Below are 17,436 nucleotides of genomic sequence, written 5' to 3' on the forward strand. Positions count from 1 at the left end.
AACCTTGCGATGAATCAACACTGATGGAAATTTGTACAGAGTCATTATATAGACACGTGTGTGTGTGTGTGTGTGTGTGTGTGTGTGTATTTTGCAGAGTCTTGCACCATTGCCCAGGCTGAAGTGCAGTGGCATCATCTCTGCTCACTGAAACCTTCACCTCCTGGGGTCAAGCCGTTCTGCTGCCTCAGCCTCCCAAATAGCTGTGATTACAGGTTCCTGCCACCATACCTAGCCAAATTTTTTTTTTTTAAGTAGAGATGGGGTTTTGCCATGTTGGCCAGCCTGGTCTCTAACTCCTGACCTCAGGTGATCCACCTGCATTGGCCTCCCAAAGTGCTGGGATCACAGGTGTAAGCCACCATGCCCAGCCTCATTTCATAACATAATAGGTATCTACTTTTTTAAAAAAATGACAACTCTCATTTTCCAAAAATTTTATTTCTATTATGCTTTGGGGGCTTGTCAGTTGCCTTCAGAGTGCTAATTGTCATGGCCAGAGTGTAGGAACATGTGTGATCAGGTGTTGACTGATGAACCAGAATGAATATTGGATCCTGGAGTTTGAGGTTACTAGAGCTCTCCATTTAGAAAAGCATTCTTTGTAGATTTTCAAACAACCCACGGTGAATACACAGTGCTGCTTTCTTATTCATTTGTCAGTGAATAGCCAGTCTTTCATATGTACATTATTGGAGAAATCTCTAAGTAAACTCAAGAGATCCACAAATCAGTATGCAAACTTAGTTGAATAAAGAGAAAAAAGTAGGTGTAATATATGTAGATGATCAGAAGATTTTATAGAATTATTAAGAACTGCATTATCAGAGATTAACTTCAAAACTGAACTTGTACATTTTAAATTTAATTTGGAACTCGTTTAAAATTGTTGAATCCAGGATTGGTAACTCAGGAGTAATAGAAATGGGTAGGGATGACTTTTCAGATCAAGCATTGAATCTCCCTTTATTCTCAGTGTATTAGGTTTTCCTCTCTTCACCCTGAAATTTTCACTATCAAATATATTTGGGAGGTAGATCTTTTTTTCCCTTTAATGTTTGTTTCATACACACAGAATAATACTGTGGGTCTGGGATTCAGTTTTTGAAATGAAACATGCAGTCTAAGTGACCTTTGTCCATGTGAAAATGGTCTGGTCTTTGTGACACGTATGCTTGTGAAAATTCTATGGTGATCTGTTGCTGAGGTGATCTGATGATGTAGGTCTTGCCTTTCATTTCAACTGCCATTCTGGCAACCGAAGGTTGGCTGGTAAAGCAGCTTGGAAATTTTCTCTGGCTTGCAAGATGGGGAATGTTTCTATCTGCCGCCTCAGAGGTATATATGTTAATTCGTTAATTTCTGTTTTCTGACTGCAATTCTTCAGATGGGCCAGTTTTCCTGTACTTTAAATGTCATTCGGATTTCTTAAATTTCTCCAACTCTGATTTGTCTAGAGGTTTATAAATATGATTTAGAGTGTTATTACACAATTTGTATTTTTTATTCTATCAAGCTTCTTGCCTTACATATTTTTTTTCTCTAGGAAAAAGTACTGTTTCCCATGCCAATATTTTTGTACACACGCTTCCATAGAATAGATAAGATACACAACAACATCGCCTTCATCAGAGTCTTGATACAAAATACAGTATGAGACATTCCACGAAACACCAAAGTCTTCTGAATATAGATGCCAAAATCGGAAAACAAATATTAGAGCAGCTTAAAATTGGAGAAATTTAGAAAGTAAATTTCATGATTGGAAACATAATTTTGCCTACTTTAGAAGTTTTGAGGGATTTTTTAAGAGTTTTTAAAAGATAAATACAACTAAAAGGTCATAAAAAGTTAAATAGGAAACATTATTAGAAGTCATGTAAGATTTCTGAGAATTTTACCTTGCAGGTTTCCATCAGTCTCCAGGTTTTCATCAGACCCCATGTGGACACTAAACTCTAGCTCAGGCGTCCCCATACTACAGCCCGTGGGCTGCATGCGGCCGCCTGAGGCCGTTTATCCGGCCCCCCCGCCGCACTTCAGGAAGGGGCAACTCTTTCATTGGTGGTCGGTGAGAGGAGCACAGTATGTGGCGGCCCTCCAATGGTCTGAGGGACAGTGAACTGGCCCCTTGTGTAAAAAGTTTGGGGACTCCTGGTCTGAAGAAACAATGTGTATCTCAGATGTAATGTGTCTTTTTTACACTTGGCTTTTTGATATCTGGGAATTGTTTCCTAGAAACAGGAAACATCTCATGCTAATAGTAAGAGCCCTGGGTATTTCTCTTGGAAGTTACTGTTCTTCCTGTTTACATTCCTCTGTAATGTCAGTTCATGGCTGATCACTATGTCTAATGAAATTCTAGTTACTCTTTTCATCTGATGTGACTTCCACATTATTTCAATATATTTTCTTGAGACACCGCCCACTCTCTGGCAGTCCTTAGTCCAGGCTGCTCAGATGGTTGCGTAGATCAATAGTGAGACATCGGGGGTTGAAGATTTAATTCATTAAACCACTGAAACACCAACTTGGGTGGCCACACTTTCAGTTAATTTCCATTAACTGCTTGTGCAGGGTTGATCAGTTGAAAGGAAGTTGATTCTTGGCACAGCCATCACGTGGCAATTGGTTTGGAATGTCCTGAGATCTGAACCAGCTTGAGAGCCAAGCAGAACTCAGTACCTTGGGGTGGTCAATTGGTCATGGAGGGGTGCTCACTTCCAGATAGCTGACAGTTCAGGGCTCTGGGTAGGATGACTAGACACTTGAATTTGTTCCTCAGAAAGGCTTAGTTTGCAAGAAAGTGCCATATTTTAGCCCAGTAATTAAAACCTAGAGATAGTTTTGTTTAATGATTTGAGCTCTTCTCTGGGCTCAACCACCTCTTCCAAGACATCAGCTTTCCTCAAGAGCCCTTGGTGCAGGAGGATTGCGAAAGAGAGTGGAAAGAGCTCCAGGTTCAGGGTCCAGGCCGCGATTTAGAGGCCTCAGGTGTGCAGGGATCTCTGTCCCCAGAAAACCAACCAAATACTTGTCCCAGATCTATCCTTCATCAGTGCTGTGACTCTAGGGAGGTTGCTTCAAATCTCTTCATTTCACTTCCTTAAACTGTCAGTTCCGGGTGGCAGCCCCTGGTCTGCCCATCTTTCTGGGCAGATGTGGGCATCACAAAAAAGAACAGAAGCTTTTCACAAGTTCCAAAACATGAGACCCATGACAAGAATGAAGAGAATTTTACTCTGCACTGTCCTAGAATCTCCCAAGTGCCTTCTCTGTATTAACCACTACCGAGGGCTTGGCTTATTCTTCCAGACATAAAATAGTTGAACGCTTTATGGCACTTAGGAAGCAGCCACCTTCTTAAGGCTTTATGTCCGCTTCACTATTTTTACCCTTTTAACATAACGTAGGCCATTATCATTTCCACGTTCACACCAGGGAGTGGACGCACAGAGAGGTCGATAGAACTTCCTCAGGTTCAAGCAGCATCTCACTCAAAAGGCCTTGAGCTCAGATCTTACACACCAGATCCTATGCTCTTGGTCACTCCAATCTACTACTTTTTTTTTAATGTCTCATCTCAATACAGGTAATGCCTTTACAGTTATAAGGGCAACTTCTCTGATGTTCTGCAGCAACATATCAACAGCTGTCTTCATTTTAATTCCTTTCTTAGCATGTTGCATCGAAGAACAGGAAGTGGTGGATCCTGAGTTGACTGGAGAATCCTCTGTCTGCTGCCACAGCCCTAGGAAGGGAATCCTTCATTGCTCACCTCCCATCTGTGTACATGCTAGAGCTACATCAGTGGAAGGTATCCTAGAAATTCAGTTGTTCAGTTCATTCATTATACAATTTCTAGATTCTTCAGTGTGTTCTATTTCAGAGAATTATAAAATTGCTCTGCTGTATTCTTTATTTTATGTGTGCAAATGTAAATGTATGAAGACAATCTGTAGGCTGGGCCCAGTGGCTCATGCCTATAATCCTGGCACTTTGGGAGACTGAGGTGAGTGGATCATGAGGTCATCAGGAGTTCAAGACCAGCCTGGCCAATATTTTGAAACCCTGTCTCTACTAAAGATACAACAAAAAACAGATTTAGCCGGGTGTTGTGGTGCATGCCTGTATTCCCAGCTCCTTGGGAGGCCTAGGCAAATCTCCTATAGCAAGATACCGACTGTCTTTACTTTAATTCATTTCCCAGCATGTTCCGTCCACAATGGGGGCGTGGATCCTGGGGTCAGCAACGAATCCGCTGTCTGTCACTACAAGTGTAAGAAGGGAGTTTTCCGTCACTGGCTTCCCAGATGTGTACGTCCTAGAGTGGCACCAATGGAAGGTATAATGAAAATTCAGTCATTCAGTTCATTCATGTTATGATTTCTAGATTCTTCAGTGTCTCTCATTTCAGGCTATCATGAAATTGTTACGCTATATTCTGTATTTCATGTGTGCAAATTTAAATGGATTAAGTCAATCACTAGTGCTACAACTATAGAAGTAAAGGTGTATTTCCATTCCAGGTTTGGGTTTACTTTTAATAGTAAAGAACGTTTCAGTGCAACTTGTAGATGTTTTGCTGATTGCTAAACATTCACTAAAAGGATCTTTTTCTGAGATAAGTGTTGTCAGGTTTGTAAAGTAATGGATATCACTTCAAACGGTTTTGAATTAACCTAAAAATGGAGGAAGTGGTACAGAAAATTTTTGTATACTCAACTTTCCTCAGTTTTCTTTTTGTGATCACATCTTATGTGAGTGTGATAACACTTGTGACAATGTCTGTACCTAAAAATTCTTATTAGGAATAGTCTAGGGTTAGCATCAAAGTTCATTCTGTGTTGTCCAGGCTATGGGTTCTGACAAACCCCGGCAGCATAATGTCACATCCTGAATGTAACCTGTGCTGCACAATTCCTGTCTCTCTTCTTGATGATTCCTGAAAACCATGGATGATTTTACTGCCCATATAGGTTTCCTTTTCCAGAATTTTATAGAAGTGGAATCATAGAGTATGTAGCTCCTCATGACTAACTTATTAGCAATGTACATTTAAGATCTTTTATATCTTTTTGAAGTTTAACAGCTTAATGATTTTTGTCAGTGAATAATATCTTACTGGATTTGTCAAATGGTGTCAGTTGGTTCATTCACCTCCTGAAGACCGTCTCAGCTGCTCCAACCAGTTTGGGCAATTATGAATAAAGCTGCCCACATTCTTGTGCAGATTTTACAGTGAACATAATTTTTAAGTTCAGCTGGGTAAATGTGTAGAATTTTGGTCACTTGCTGGTAAGACTATATTTTCCATTTTAAGAGTTAGGTAGAATTCACTAGTAAAATATGGGCATTTTTTAGTAATTATTACTTACTAACTTAATTCAATAATGGATGGAATCCTACCCAGACTATCTATCTATCCTTTGGGTGGTTATGATAGTTGCTTCCTTTGAAAGCATTTGTCAACTTCATCTAAGCTAGAAAATCTGTGGGCATAGATACTTGAATCTCGCAGGCTGCCTGCTTGATTCTCTTCCAGGGGCATTGCGCTTCCGCCTACTCTAAAAGTTTTTATTAAGTTTTCACTCCTGCACTAAAAAAATTGCAGGCATAGATTTGTTCAGTGTATTCTGTTATTATTTTCTTAATGTTCATGGAATCATCAGGGATAATTTCTCTTTTATTTATATTACTTGTATGTTGTATCTTCTGTCTTTTCTTTGTGATTAGCCTGGCTGGAGGTTTACCAGTTCTGTTGATCTTTTCTAAGAAGCAGCAGTTGGTTTTGTTGAGTTTCTTTATTTTGTTATTTCTATTATGCTGATTTCTGCAAATGTTGTCTCATTTTGGGGGGGTGGTGTTGGCTGGTTTACATTACGCTAAACTTTTTTCTCATTTCCTAAGGTGGAAAGTAAGACATCTGGATTTGGGTTATTTTTAGTTTATTGCACAGATTTGTGAATGGCACTAATGCCGCTGCAGTGTGCTCTTGATTATTAAAATAATAAATACCATGTATTTTGGCCACAGGAATGACTTTATTAAAGCCAATAAAATGGATAAGTACAGGAGTATCATATGTAGATCCAGGAAAGATGAATGACATAACATTTCAACAACAAAAAAAGGAAATTTACCAGGCCTCAAAAGGCACAGGGAAAGGATGGGACACTGTCATGGAATCATCAGGGCATTTGTGTGTCACCCTGTGCGAACACTGCCTGTTTCACAGTGCTGAGAGAGTCTTCGCCAGGGAACCGGGCCCTGATGTGTGGCTTACCTGATGGTGTCGTTTGCCTTCCCTCGTCACCGAGGAGGGTGTCCCAGTGGCAGCTAAGTTTCTGTTCTTAACCCACCTCCTTCGCACACACCAGCCTTGTGTCCCCAACACCTAAGGTTGCCTAAGGGATTCCTTCAGTGGAATGGACATGCTGACAGTTACTCTGTGTTTTCTAGATCACAAGGAGGACCTGTCGCAGGAGCCTTCATCTGAGCCCGTCCCAGGCATTCACACGGTAAGTTCTTTTTTCTTTGTCTAAGGTGAAAATTTTGTTACTCTTGCTTTTGAAAAAATTTTATTTGAATTGAGATATGAAAATTTTACTACGTGTATTATAGATGACTTACAGAATTTTTTGGTGGGAAAATGTGAGGGTTCATTACCAGGTAAGAAATGATCTCAGATGGCATTCTTAGATGACATCTCAGTTAGGAACTGTATGGCAGCAAGCATTTTTTGAGGGCAAAACTTTCTTCTTAAATAGTGGTGACTGTACAACAAAAACAACCTTGAAAGTCTTGCATAAAAATCTTGTGCCTTTCTAGAAGTGTCTTTTAGGCTTTATTTTCAGCCATTGCCTCAACCACTGTCTCCCATCTGCTTTTCGAATATCAACAAGTAAAGAAAAGACCTGTATGGTGAAACCTGATCGCTGCTAAAAATACAAAAATGAGCCAGGAATGGTGACCAGCACCTGTAATGTCAGCTACTAGGGAGGCTGAGGCAGCAGCTTCACTTGAGCCCAAGAGGCAGAGGTTGCAGTGAGCAGAGATCGTGACATTGCACTCCAGCCTGGGTGATTATAGTGAGACTCCATCTGAAAAAAAAAAAAAAAAAAGAAAAGAAAAGAAAGAAAACCCCGTGCACACAGGACATAGCATGGTCTGACCCTTACAGTGTTTGTTTTGTTTTTTCCTCTAAATGCAGGTGGACACGACCACGGAGGCGAACAGTACGTATTCTGGGATCACTCCGATTCTACAGAAGAATTCTAGTGTTGAGAAAGGTGACACTTTCTTGCCTCCTTTTTCTGGAGAGCCAATCTGGTTTGAACTTCCTGCCAGTGATGAGGTTCAAGCAGTTTTGTCTTAAAAAGGGAAGAATCCATTCAAGAAATAGGACCATCTACTCTAGTGCCTGGAAGGAACAGTGTAATTTAGATGGAAGAGGGTGGTTGGTGTGCATCAGGGTTGGGAAGTATGGAGGATGGAGTCAGCGTGGAGTGATTGTGACTGTCTCTGCGAGTTTCTGTGCTTTACCCCAGAAAACGTGTCCTCATGTGCAAAACACAACACGAAGACTAATATTCTAAAAAGAAAACCTAATCCTCATTATATTTTTTATAAATCAACCCATTCATTCTCCATTACAGCTGTAGCTGAAGGTGAGTTTAATATCCCCCGTCCTCATATGAAGATGATGCATAGATGATTTTTTCAAGCTTTTGGTCACCTAAATGGAAATGGCAAAGATGAACTCGGGAATAGGTGGGAGGATGATGCTTTGGGCTGCTAGTCTGAGGCCCTCATGTAACTTGTCAGAGAGTCCTAGAGAGTCCTAGGATCTATGTGTGTTTGTGGAAGTATGTTGGCCTATAAAGATCTCAAGCACTGTGAATCACAGTATAATGGTCGCAATGGTCATCTGACCAAGAGTGTGAGTAGGTACATTGTACAGTGGATTTTGATATGGTCATTAATATGAAACACATAGAGACAGCTGCCAGGTCATTTGTCTTAAGTGATGGAGCATTTCTCAGTTCCTGGTCAAAAAAGGAGAACATTCAGGAGCATATTTTATTTTATTTAATGAGATCATCATCACAAATATTAGAAATGCTCTAATTCAGTAGCTCACATACCCAAGACACTGCACCCAAACAGATGTCAAGGAGCAAATTGGCTGTTAGCCTGGTGCTCATCTCCTCTGCTGGAACCTTCTGCACAGCTGGGTTAGAGAGGGTCAGCACCCCACCTGCTGCCACTCACTCATGAAGAGCTGTCCCAGTCCTGGAGCCGGTGTAAGATCAGCAGTGGACCCCATGTCATGCACACGAGGTGATAAAAGCAAAGAGTGTAAAGACGAATACCACATGCAAAGTAGGGGTTGTCTTTAAAAGAGAGGATAATTGAATATTTTCAAATTTTGGTTTAACTTTTAATACAAATGATTGAAATACAGTAGCATATGTCGGCTAGAATTTAATATAGTCTCTGAAGAAAGGCTGTTCCTTATCAAGTACAAAATCTTTTAGATGGGGTAATAGGCAGAGCAGCACCACTTGCGGATTGTGGGACGAAATGACCTTGGAGAGGATGAGGAACGGAGGGTGAGATAGGTCAGATTGGAAAGGAGGAGCCCCGAAATGCTGCAGGGAAACACAGCCTGCCCTGTGTGGTGTGCCCTGTTTCAGATGGCCTATTTCACATTGTGGTCGTCTGGAGCTACAAACCTACAGGCCCTGATTCCCTTTCTTCTCTGCTCTGTCCTTTACCTGCGACCCTCCTCCTTCACCCACATCATGGCGTGCCCCTGAACTGTAAATGAGCAACACCACCAAGGTGCTGACGGTCACTTTGCATTTTTCTAGGGCCTGTTGTTCAACAGGAAGACCCTTCGAGGGATGCTGCAGAGGACGAGGTAAAAGATGACGTGAATGTCAGGCCCACAGGATATGTCGGAGTAACACAGTTGCTTTCTTGTCTTTATCTTCTTGAGTTAGGATCAGAGAATCTTACGTAAGATATGAGAATTTTACCGTATAAATTGTAGATGACTTACAGAATTTCCTTGGTTGGGGAGGTTTAACCAAGAGTCTCTACTTGAAAAAGTAGAGACTTGATTTAAGACAGTGGGAGAAAATGACAGGGTCGACCACACCTTTTGCCTTACCAGATCTGTTTTTTTTTTGGGACAAAATGATTTAGTGGCCAAGCGACACATTTGGAAGTAAACGTCATCCAAGAAAAACTTGCCTTTAACATGAGTCGGTTTGCTCTGTTCTTCTTCTGGGTTTCTTTGATTGAACACTAGTTTCCATCTTGTTTTTAATGTCACCAAGTGCAGGAATGTCAGGACATAGCATAGTCTGATGCTCATAGCAATTTATCTTTTGTCTTACAGGAAACCACAGGACTGCAGCAAACTGGTAAGTATCTGGGGAAGCCCTCTCATACTGAGGAGTAATCCAGAAGATGGGGAATGTGGCACTGTCTCTGGCTTTCCTGTAGACAGGCAGCCTGAGTTGAGCTTCCTGTTTTGAATGAGGATGCAGAGATGGGAGAAATGATTTTTCCAGATAAGAAACAGTGGCCACATTTGGCAGGCCCTGGGAGCAACTGCATTCTCTGAAGATGGGGTGGGATCCTGTGCATGGGGCTGGCCCATGTTTTTTGTGAATTCATGCAGTGTCATGGTCACTGTGTCTCGGGGTGTGTGTGTTGGTTATCATACATACATCCCCGTATTTACTGGTGTCCACATTCTCAACAGAGATTTTCATCACGATTGCAGTATCACTGTAGGCACAGGAAAAAAATCAATTTGTAAGCTTACAACGTGTGCAGTTGATTGCATGGGAAGGACACTTTAATTAGCCTAAAAGAAGTTCTGTCAATTCCCAGACAAATTCTCAAGGTGTACCAAAAGAACAGGACTGTGTCAGGATCTCTGCTAATACTATTTTTTTCATTCGCAATTCTCTGCTATACTTAATTTTCAAATAAACCTCACCTGTTTACAGGCCTTCCTGTTCCTCCTGGCATTGGAGTGGTCATGACACCTCGCTCTAGCCCAGGCGTCCCCAAACTACGGCCCGTGGGCCGCATGCGGCCCCCTGAGGCCATTTATCCGGCCCCCCCGCCGCACTTCAGGAAGGGGCACCTCTTTCATTGGTGGTCAGTGAGAGGAGCACAGTATGTGGCGGCCCTCCAACGGTCTGAGTGACAGTGAACTGGCCCCTTGTGTAAAAAGTTTGGGGACCCCTGGTCTGAAGAAACAATGTGTATCTCAGATGTAATGTGTCTTTTTTACTCTTGGCTTTTTGATATCTGGGAATTGTTTCCTAGAAACAGGACACATCTCATGCTAATTGTAAGAGCCCTGTGTGTTTCTCTTGGAAGTTACTGTTTTTTCTGTTTACATTCCTCTGTAATGTCAGTTCATGACTGATCACTATGTCTAATGAAATTCTAGCCGGGCGCGGTGGCTCAAGCCTGTAATCCCAGCACTTTGGGAGGCCAAGGTGGGTGGATCACGAGGTCGAGAGATCGAGACCATCCTGGTCAACATGGTGAAACCCCGTCTCTACTAAAAATACAAAAAATTAGCTGGGCATGGTGGCACGTGCCTGTAATCCCAGCTACTCAGGAGGCTGAGGCAGGAGAATTGCCTGAACCCAGGAGGCGGAGGTTGCGGTGAGCCGAGATCGCGCCATTGCACTCCAGCCTGGGTAACAAGAGCGAAACTCCGTCTCAAAAAAAAAAAAAAAAAAAGAAATTCTAGTTACTCTTTTCATCTGGTGTGACTTCCACATTATTTCAATATGTTTTCTTGAGACACCGCCCACTCTCTGGCAGTCCTTAGTCCAGGCTGCTCAGATGGTTGCGTAGATCAATAGTGAGACATCGGGGGTTGAAGATTTAATTCATTAAACCACTGAAACACCAACTTGGGTGGCCACACTTTCAGTTAATTTCCATTAACTGCTTGTGCAGGGTTGATCAGTTGAAAGGAAGTTGATTCTTGGCACAGCCATCACGTGGCAATTGGTTTGGAATGTCCTGAGATCTGAACCAGCTTGAGAGCCAAGCAGAACTCAGTACCTTGGGGTGGTCAATTGGTCATGGAGGGGTGCTCACTTCCAGATAGCTGACAGTTCAGGGCTCTGGGTAGGATGACTAGACACTTGAATTTGTTCCTCAGAAAGGCTTAATTAGCAAGAAAGTGCCATATTTTAGCCCAGTAATTAAAACCTAGAGATAGTTTTGTTTAATGATTTGAGCTCTTCTCTGGACTCAACCACCTCTTCCAAGACATCAGCTTTCCTCAAGAGCCCTTGGTACAGGAGGATTGCGAAAGAGAGTGGAAAGAGCTCCAGGTTCAGGGTCCAGGCCGCGATTTAGAGGCCTCAGGTGTGCAGGGATCTCTGTCCCCAGAAAACCAACCAAATACTTGTCCCAGATCTATCCTTCATCAGTGCTGTGACTCTAGGGAGGTTGCTTCAAATCTCTTCATTTCACTTCCTTAAACTGTCAGTTCCGGGTGGCAGCCCCTGGTCTGCCCATCTTTCTGGGCAGATGTGGGCATCACAAAAAAGAACAGAAGCTTTTCACAAGTTCCAAAACATGAGACCCATGACAAGAATGAAGAGAATTTTACTCTGCACTGTCCTAGAATCTCCCAAGTGCCTTCTCTGTATTAACCACTACCGAGGGCTTGGCTTATTCTTCCAGACATAAAATAGTTGAACGCTTTATGGCACTTAGGAAGCAGCCACCTTCTTAAGGCTTTATGTCCGCTTCACTATTTTTACCCTTTTAACATAACGTAGGCCATTATCATTTCCACGTTCACACCAGGGAGTGGACGCACAGAGAGGTCGATAGAACTTCCTCAGGTTCAAGCAGCATCTCACTCAAAAGGCCTTGAGCTCAGATCTTACACACCAGATCCTATGCTCTTGGTCACTCCAATCTACTACTTTTTTTTTAATGTCTCATCTCAATACAGGTAATGCCTTTACAGTTATAAGGGCAACTTCTCTGATGTTCTGCAGCAACATATCAACAGCTGTCTTCATTTTAATTCCTTTCTTAGCATGTTGCATCGAAGAACAGGAAGTGGTGGATCCTGAGTTGACTGGAGAATCCTCTGTCTGCTGCCACAGCCCTAGGAAGGGAATCCTTCATTGCTCACCTCCCATCTGTGTACATGCTAGAGCTACATCAGTGGAAGGTATCCTAGAAATTCAGTTGTTCAGTTCATTCATTATACAATTTCTAGATTCTTCAGTGTGTTCTATTTCAGAGAATTATAAAATTGCTATGCTGTATTCTTTATTTTATGTATGCAAATGTAAATGTATGAAGACAATCTGTAGGCTGGGCCCAGTGGCTCATGCCTATAATCCTGGCACTTTGGGAGACTGAGGTGAGTGGATCATGAGGTCATCAGGAGTTCAAGACCAGCCTGGCCAATATGTTGAAACCCTGTCTCTACTAAAGATACAACAAAAAACAAATTTAGCCGGGTGTTGTGGTGCATGCCTGTATTCCCAGCTCCTTGGGAGGCCTAGGCAAATCTCCTATAGCAAGATACCGACTGTCTTTACTTTAATTCATTTCCCAGCATGTTCCGTCCACAATGGGGGCGTGGATCCTGGGGTCAGCAACGAATCCGCTGTCTGTCACTACAAGTGTAAGAAGGGAGTTTTCCGTCACTGGCTTCCCAGATGTGTACGTCCTAGAGTGGCACCAATGGAAGGTATAATGAAAATTCAGTCATTCAGTTCATTCATGTTATGATTTCTAGATTCTTCAGTGTCTCTCATTTCAGGCTATCATGAAATTGTTACGCTATATTCTGTATTTCATGTGTGCAAATTTAAATGGATTAAGTCAATCACTAGTGCTACAACTATAGAAGTAAAGGTGTATTTCCATTCCAGGTTTGGGTTTACTTTTAATAGTAAAGAACGTTTCAGTGCAACTTGTAGACGTTTTGCTGATTGCTAAACATTCACTAAAAAGGATCTTTTTCTGAGATAAGTGTTGTCAGGTTTGTAAAGTAATGAATATCACTTCAAACGGTTTTGAATTAACCTAAAAATGGAGGAAGTGGTACAGAAAATTTTTGTATACTCAACTTTCCTCAGTTTTCTTTTTGTGATCACATCTTATGTGAGTATGATAACACTTGTGACAATGTCTGTACCTAAAAATTCTTATTAGGAATAGTCTAGGGTTAGCATCAAAGTTCACTCTGTGTTGTCCAGGCTATGGGTTCTGACAAACCCCGGCAGCATAATGTCACATCCTGAATGTAACCTGTGCTGCACAATTCCTGTCTCTCTTCTTGATGATTCCTGAAAACCATGGATGATTTTACTGCCCATATAGGTTTCCTTTTCCAGAATTTTATAGAAGTGGAATCATAGAGTATGTAGCTCCTCATGACTAACTTATTAGCAATGTACATTTAAGATCTTTTATATCTTTTTGAAGTTTAACAGCTTAATGATTTTTGTCAGTGAATAATATCTTACTGGATTTGTCAAATGGTGTCAGTTGGTTCATTCACCTCCTGAAGACCGTCTCAGCTGCTCCAACCAGTTTGGGCAATTATGAATAAAGCTGCCCACATTCTTGTGCAGATTTTACAGTGAACATAATTTTTAAGTTCAGCTGGGTAAATGTGTAGAATTTTGGTCACTTGCTGGTAAGACTATATTTTCCATTTTAAGAGTTAGGTAGAATTCACTAGTAAAATATGGGCATTTTTTAGTAATTATTACTTACTAACTTAATTCAATAATGGATGGAATCCTACCCAGACTATCTATCTATCCTTTGGGTGGTTATGATAGTTGCTTCCTTTGAAAGCATTTGTCAACTTCATCTAAGCTAGAAAATCTGTGGGCATAGATACTTGAATCTCGCAGGCTGCCTGCTTGATTCTCTTCCAGGGGCATTGCGCTTCCGCCTACTCTAAAAGTTTTTATTAAGTTTTCACTCCTGCACTAAAAAAATTGCAGGCATAGATTTGTTCAGTGTATTCTGTTATTATTTTCTTAATGTTCATGGAATCATCAGGGATAATTTCTCTTTTATTTATATTACTTGTATGTTGTATCTTCTGTCTTTTCTTTGTGATTAGCCTGGCTGGAGGTTTACCAGTTCTGTTGATCTTTTCTAAGAAGCAGCAGTTGGTTTTGTTGAGTTTCTTTATTTTGTTATTTCTATTATGCTGATTTCTGCAAATGTTGTCTCATTTTGGGGGGGTGGTGTTGGCTGGTTTACATTACGCTAAACTTTTTTCTCATTTCCTAAGGTGGAAAGTAAGACATCTGGATTTGGGTTATTTTTAGTTTATTGCACAGATTTGTGAATGGCACTAATGCCGCTGCAGTGTGCTCTTGATTATTAAAATAATAAATACCATGTATTTTGGCCACAGGAATGACTTTATTAAAGCCAATAAAATGGATAAGTACAGGAGTATCATATGTAGATCCAGGAAAGATGAATGACATAACATTTCAACAACAAAAAAAGGAAATTTACCAGGCCTCAAAAGGCACAGGGAAAGGATGGGACACTGTCATGGAATCATCAGGGCATTTGTGTGTCACCCTGTGCGAACACTGCCTGTTTCACAGTGCTGAGAGAGTCTTCGCCAGGGAACCGGGCCCTGATGTGTGGCTTACCTGATGGTGTCGTTTGCCTTCCCTCGTCACCGAGGAGGGTGTCCCAGTGGCAGCTAAGTTTCTGTTCTTAACCCACCTCCTTCGCACACACCAGCCTTGTGTCCCCAACACCTAAGGTTGCCTAAGGGATTCCTTCAGTGGAATGGACATGCTGACAGTTACTCTGTGTTTTCTAGATCACAAGGAGGACCTGTCGCAGGAGCCTTCATCTGAGCCCGTCCCAGGCATTCACACGGTAAGTTCTTTTTTCTTTGTCTAAGGTGAAAATTTTGTTACTCTTGCTTTTGAAAAAATTTTATTTGAATTGAGATATGAAAATTTTACTACGTGTATTATAGATGACTTACAGAATTTTTTGGTGGGAAAATGTGAGGGTTCATTACCAGGTAAGAAATGATCTCAGATGGCATTCTTAGATGACATCTCAGTTAGGAACTGTATGGCAGCAAGCATTTTTTGAGGGCAAAACTTTCTTCTTAAATAGTGGTGACTGTACAACAAAAACAACCTTGAAAGTCTTGCATAAAAATCTTGTGCCTTTCTAGAAGTGTCTTTTAGGCTTTATTTTCAGCCATTGCCTCAACCACTGTCTCCCATCTGCTTTTCGAATATCAACAAGTAAAGAAAAGACCTGTATGGTGAAACCTGATCGCTGCTAAAAATACAAAAATGAGCCAGGAATGGTGACCAGCACCTGTAATGTCAGCTACTAGGGAGGCTGAGGCAGCAGCTTCACTTGAGCCCAAGAGGCAGAGGTTGCAGTGAGCAGAGATCGTGACATTGCACTCCAGCCTGGGTGATTATAGTGAGACTCCATCTGAAAAAAAAAAAAAAAAAAGAAAAGAAAAGAAAGAAAACCCCGTGCACACAGGACATAGCATGGTCTGACCCTTACAGTGTTTGTTTTGTTTTTTCCTCTAAATGCAGGTGGACACGACCACGGAGGCGAACAGTACGTATTCTGGGATCACTCCGATTCTACAGAAGAATTCTAGTGTTGAGAAAGGTGACACTTTCTTGCCTCCTTTTTCTGGAGAGCCAATCTGGTTTGAACTTCCTGCCAGTGATGAGGTTCAAGCAGTTTTGTCTTAAAAAGGGAAGAATCCATTCAAGAAATAGGACCATCTACTCTAGTGCCTGGAAGGAACAGTGTAATTTAGATGGAAGAGGGTGGTTGGTGTGCATCAGGGTTGGGAAGTATGGAGGATGGAGTCAGCGTGGAGTGATTGTGACTGTCTCTGCGAGTTTCTGTGCTTTACCCCAGAAAACGTGTCCTCATGTGCAAAACACAACACGAAGACTAATATTCTAAAAAGAAAACCTAATCCTCATTATATTTTTTATAAATCAACCCATTCATTCTCCATTACAGCTGTAGCTGAAGGTGAGTTTAATATCCCCCGTCCTCATATGAAGATGATGCATAGATGATTTTTTCAAGCTTTTGGTCACCTAAATGGAAATGGCAAAGATGAACTCGGGAATAGGTGGGAGGATGATGCTTTGGGCTGCTAGTCTGAGGCCCTCATGTAACTTGTCAGAGAGTCCTAGAGAGTCCTAGGATCTATGTGTGTTTGTGGAAGTATGTTGGCCTATAAAGATCTCAAGCACTGTGAATCACAGTATAATGGTCGCAATGGTCATCTGACCAAGAGTGTGAGTAGGTACATTGTACAGTGGATTTTGATATGGTCATTAATATGAAACACATAGAGATAGCTGCCAGGTCATTTGTCTTAAGTGATGGGGCATTTCTCAGTTTCTGGTCAAAAAAGGAGAACATTCAGGAGCATATTTTATTTTATTTAATGAGATCATCATCACAAATATTAGAAATGCTCTAATTCAGTAGCTCACATACCCAAGACACTGCACCCAAACAGATGTCAGGGAGCAAATTGGCTGTTAGCCTGGTGCTCATCTCCTCTGCTGGAACCTTCTGCACAGCTGGGTTAGAGAGGGTCAGCACCCCACCTGCTGCCACTCACTCATGAAGAGCTGTCCCAGTCCTGGAGCCGGTGTAAGATCAGCAGTGGACCCCATGTCATGCACACGAGGTGATAAAAGCAAAGAGTGTAAAGACGAATACCACATGCAAAGTAGGGGTTGTCTTTAAAAGAGAGGATAAATTGAATATTTTCAAATTTTGGTTTAACTTTTAATACAAATGATTGAAATACAGTAGCATATGTCGGCTAGAATTTAATATAGTCTCTGAAACAAAGTTGTTCCTTATCAAGTACAAAATCTTTTAGATGGGGTAATAGGCAGAGCAGCACCACTTGCGGATTGTGGGACGAAATGACCTTGGAGAGGATGAGGAACGGAGGGTGAGATAGGTCAGATTGGAAAGGAGGAGCCCCGAAATGCTGCAGGGAAACACAGCCTGCCCTGTGTGGTGTGCCCTGTTTCAGATGGCCTATTTCACATTGTGGTCGTCTGGAGCTACAAACCTACAGGCCCTGATTCCCTTTCTTCTCTGCTCCTGTCCTTTACCTGCGACCCTCCTCCTTCACCCACATCATGGCGTGCCCCTGAACTGTAAATGAGCAACACCACCAAGGTGCTGACGGTCACTTTGCATTTTTCTAGGGCCTGTTGTTCAACAGGAAGACCCTTCGAGGGATGCTGCAGAGGACGAGGTAAAAGATGACGTGAATGTCAGGCCCACAGGATGTGTTGGAGTAAAACAGTTGCTTTCTTGTCTTTATCTTCTTGAGTTAGG

Source organism: Saimiri boliviensis, chromosome 20, assembly GCF_048565385.1.
Source record: "Saimiri boliviensis isolate mSaiBol1 chromosome 20, mSaiBol1.pri, whole genome shotgun sequence".
Taxonomy (NCBI): Eukaryota; Metazoa; Chordata; class Mammalia; order Primates; family Cebidae; genus Saimiri; species Saimiri boliviensis.